The sequence below is a fragment of the Myotis brandtii genome, unplaced genomic scaffold (assembly GCF_000412655.1).
Source record: "Myotis brandtii unplaced genomic scaffold, ASM41265v1 scaffold421, whole genome shotgun sequence".
Taxonomy (NCBI): Eukaryota; Metazoa; Chordata; class Mammalia; order Chiroptera; family Vespertilionidae; genus Myotis; species Myotis brandtii.
The window spans coordinates 459,309-464,436 of NW_005366140.1; the positions used below are offsets into that span (position 1 = coordinate 459,309).

Consider the following 5,128-nt stretch of genomic DNA (forward strand, 5'->3'; position numbering starts at 1 on the left):
CATCTGGAAACAACAAGAAGGAAAAAAAGGTTGAAAGAGAGACACCAGGCCTGATGCCATCATTTAAGGCCTGCATCTAGCCAGCCCTCTGCTGGGACTTCTCAATCACTTGAAGTAATCAACATCCTCTTTTGCTTAAAATATTTTGCCCAGGTTTTTTTTTGTGCATGAAAAAGACAAGTCCTACTGTGTGTACAGATCTGGTGGTAGGTCAGGAATCTGCTGCCTAATCCAGCCCACTCAGTTCTGCTCTTGAGATCCAAGGATGATCGTGCAGGGGCTGCTCCTAGGCTGGAATAAGTGTCCATGTGTGTTTCAGGGCAGGAATTCAAACCACATTTGCTCCAGGCAAAGAGATGAAAGCAGAAATCTAGGGTCAGAAATAGGCAGAACCTGGTCCCTCACTTGCCACTGAAATGCTTCGATTACACCAAGTCCTTCACCAGATTAGGCCAGTGTCCAGGGCACTGGCTCCTCCTCTCACACGAGTTTATGCCAAAGATGTAAAATTTAGTGCTGATGCCTGAGCCTTAATGCTTCAAGGTGTAGACCGTTTAGCCGATGCTGTAGCCATTGCTATGGGGCCAAAGGGAAGAACAGTGATTACTGAACAGAGCTGGAGAAGTCCCAAAGTAACCAAAGTGGTGTGACCATTGCAAAGTCCATTGACTTAAAAGATAAATATAAAATATTGGTGCTAAATTTGTTCAAGATGTTGCCAATAATACAAATGAAGAGGCCGGGATGGCACCACCACTGCTCTGTACTGGCACGCTGTGTTGCCAAGGAAGGCTTTGAGAAGGTTAGTAAAGGTTTGCTAATCCAGCAGAATTCAGGAGAGGTGTGATGTTAGCTGTTGATGCTGTAATTGCTGAATTTGAGAAATAGCCTAAACCTGTAACAACCCCTGAAGAAATAGTTCAGGTTGCTACAATTCCTGCAAATGGAGACCAAAAAAACTGGCAACATAATTTTCAACCCAATGAAAATGGCTGGAAGAAAGGGCGTCATCACAGTAAAGGATGAAAAAAACACACACACTGAATGATGAATTAGAAATGATTGAAGGCATGAAGTTTGATCGAGGTTATATTTCTCCATACTTTATTAATACAGCAAAAGGTCAGAACTGTAAATCCCAAGATGCCTATGTTCTATTGAGTGAAAAGAAAATGTCTAGTGTTCCATCCATTGTACCTGTTCTTGAAACTCCCAATACTCACCATAAGCCCTTGGTCATAATTGCTAAATGTGTGGATGGAAAAGCTCTAAGTTTACTTGTTTTGAATAAGCTAAAAGTTGGTCTTCAGTTTGTAGCAGTCAGAGCTCAAGGTTTGGGTGACGATAGAAAGAACCAGCTTACAGTCATGGTTATTGCTACTGTGGTGCAGTGTTGGGAGAAGAAAGATTGACTCTAAATCTTGAAGATATTCATCCTTATGACTCGGGAAAAGTGGGAGAGGTCATTGTGACCAAAGGTGATGCCATGCTCTTGAATGGAAAAGATGACAAGGCTCAAGTTGAAAAACGTATTCAAGAAATCATTGAGCAGTTAGACAATATGACTAGTGAATATGAAAAGGAAAAACTAAATGAACATCTGGCAAAACTCTCAGATGGAGTAGCTGTGCTGAAGGTTGGTGGGACAAGTGATGTTGAAGTGATTGAAAATAAAGACAGAGTCACAGATGCCCTCAATGCTACACGAGCTGCTGTTGAGGAGGGCATTTTTCTGGGAGGGGCTTGTGCCTTGCTCTGGTGCATTCCAGCCTAGGACTCATTAACTCCAGCTAATGAAGATCCAAAAATTGGTATAGAAATTATTTAAAAAGCACTCACAATTCCTGGTTATGACACTATGCTTGTAGATTTTATGAATATGGTGGGAAAAATAATCATTGATCCAACTAAGGTTGTAAGAACTGCTTTATTGGGTGCTGCTAGAGTGGCCTCTCTGTTAACAACAGCAGAAGTTGTGGTCACAGAAATTCCTGAAGAAGAGAAAGACCTGCCTGGCTGGTGTGGCTCAGCAGAGCAGGGTGACCCAGGAACCAAGAGGTCACCGGTTTGTATCCTGGTCAGGGCACATGTCTGGATTGCAGGCTCAATCCCCAGTCGGGGTGCATGCAGGATGCAGCCAATCGGTGATGTTCCTCTCTCATTAATGTTTCCATCTCTCTATCCCTCTTCCTTCTTCTCTCTCTAAAAACCAGTAAAAACATGTATATTTTTAAAAGGAAGAAGAAGAGAAGGACGCTGGAATGAGAGGTGGCATGTTCTAATCCTGGAATAGTGCTTCTCTATCATTAATGAGAACTATGTGAGGAAGCTCAGGGCAGTGCTCCTCACCTGTGACTTCAGAGAAGTCGGTTGAAGAAAATGACTGAAGAAAAGGATGGTTAATGTTTAAGAAAATCACTATAGCCATAGCTGGTTTTGCTCAGTGGATAGAGCATCAGCCTGTGGACTGAAGGGTCCCAGGTTTGATTCTGGTCAAGGGCACATACCTTGATTCCTAGCCCTCATAGGGGTTAGTGCGAGAGGCAACCAATTGATGTGTCTCTCTCACATCGACGTTTCTTTCTCTCTCTCTCTCTCTCTCTCTCTCTCTCTCTCTCTCCCTCTCCCTCCCTTCCACTCTCTCTAAAAATCAATGGTGAGGATTAACAAAACAGACACAAAAGAAGCCTTGCCTGTGTGGCTCAGTGGTTGAGCATTGACCTATGAACCAGGAGGTCATGGTTCGATTTCCTGTCAGGGCACATGCCCAGGTTGTGGGCTCAATCCCCAGTATAGGGAATTGAGCAGGAAGCAACTCATCAATGATTCTCTCACCATTGATGTTTCTATCTCTCTCTCTCTCTCCCTCTCCCTCTCCTCTCCTCTCCTCTCTGAAATCAATACAGAGCTTTTTTTAATGAAAATCACTATAACATCAGTTTCTGGTTTCAGTTGATAACATACAATGATTTGCTGCTGTCATTGTCCATGCCTACAGATAGTTTATTTTGTATTTTTGAATAAAAACACATTTGAACATTCTTGATAACTAAATGCAAGAGCCATGTATCAATGTATTACTTTCAACTTAAATCACTGAGGCATTTTTACTACTATCCTGTTAATATCAGGATTTTAGTGCTTGCCATCGCCCGATGAGGAGTTAAGAAGCAGCCTTTCTGTGGAGAGTAAGAATAATTTCATACAAAGTAGAGAAATACCCAATTATGTGAACTTTGTGTAATAAAAATGTGTTTAAAGTCAAAGAAAAAAGAAATGGGCAGAACCTGGCAATGTGTTTCTTGGTGGTGTTCTGTGTGTGTGTGTTTTTCCAATAACATTCAAAGGCTATTACTGAATTTGATGAAATTTCTTATAAATTAAATAAAAATATTCCTTCAATTGCATTTGTGACTCTGCTCTTTCTAAGCAAAAGATTAGATAATATTATTAACACATGGTGATTCCTGCTATAATATGTGTCCATGTCCATGTGAATGACTAGTTTGCAGAGGTTTACAGGGTTACTCTACAGCCCCAGACCCAGGCAAGTCCACTTTGCCATATAGAAAGGCATCTGCTAGGGCAGTGGTCGGCAAACTCATTAGTCAACAGAGCCAAATAACAACAGTACAATGATTGAAATTTCTTTTGAGAGCCAAATTTTTAAACTTAAACTATATAGGTAGGTACATTGTTAATTAACTTAATTAGGGTACTCCTAAGGCTTAGGAAGAGCCACACTCAAGGGGCCAAAGAGCCGCATGTGGCTCGCGAACCGCAGTTTGCCAACCACAGAGCTAGGGGTTTTTTTGGCAGTTCTCAAGCTAATTATTGAGCGACTCCATATTTACTTTTATCCTAAAACATCATAGAATCTCGTTTCTTGATTGAATTGTGGAAATTTTTGGTGTGATTTACCTTCTGTCCATTTCATGTATGACATATCTATGTAATTTTTGTGTTTGCCTTATATTATAATATTGATGTTTATAGGAAACATAGTGGCCAAGTTTGGGGGACATTCCCTTTTAGATGGAATATCATTTTTGGATACTGTATATCATGGCACAATGAGCTTATGCTCACAGTTTTTAATCATTTTTAACAACTTTATCCAGGTATAATTAACATGCAATAAAATACACTTATTTAAAATATATGATTTGATAAGTTTTTACATATGGAAGCACCTATGAAACCATCACTTCAATCAAGATAATGAACCTATACATCAAAACCCAAATCTTCCTTCTTACCCATTTGTAATCCAATTCCTCAAACCATTGCCCACCCCTTGCATCCCCAGGCAGCCACTGACCTGCTTTCCTTCACTAAAGATTATTTTGTAGACCAATGGAACACAACAGAGAACCCAGAAATTGCCCAAGCCATTATTCTCAATTAATATTTGGCAAAGGAGGCAAGAGCATACAATGGAGTCAAGACAGTCTCTTCAATAAATGGTGCTGGAAAATTTGGTCAGATACATGCAAAAAAATGAAACTAGGTCATCAACTTACACCATACACAAAAACAAACTCAAAATGTCTAAAGGACTTAAATATAAGACGGGAAACCATAAAAATCCTACAAAACTCTATAGGCAGCAAAATAGCAGACATATGTCATAGCAATATCTTTACTGACACAGCTCCTAGGGCAATGGAGACTAAGGAGAAAATAAACAAATGGGACTACATCAAAATAAAAAGCTTCTGCACAGCAAAAGAAACCATCAACTAAACAACAAGAAAGCCCATTGCATGGGAGAACATATTTGCCAATGATATTTCAGATAAGGATTTAATCTCCAAAATTTACAGAGAACTCATACAACTTAACAAAAGGAAGATAAATGATCCAATCAAAAAATAGGCAAAGGACCTAAATAGACAGTTTTCAAAAGAGGACATACAGAAGGCTGAGAGACATATGAAAACATGCTCAAAGTCACTAATCATCCGAGAGATGCAAATCAAAACAACAATGAGGTACCATCTCATACCTGTCAGAATGGTTATCATCAACAAATCAACAAATGACAAGTGCTGGAGAGGATGTGGAGAAAAAGGAACCCCCATGCACTGCTGGTGGGAATGCAGACTGGTGCAGCCACTATGGAAGA

At 40.1% G+C, this 5,128-nt stretch overlaps 1 pseudogene; it reads left to right on the plus strand.

Annotated features, from left to right (window-relative positions):
* Positions 1-416: 416 nt before the first annotated feature.
* LOC102244744 overlaps positions 417-5,128 on the plus strand; it is a 135,239-nt pseudogene continuing 130,527 nt past the window's right edge.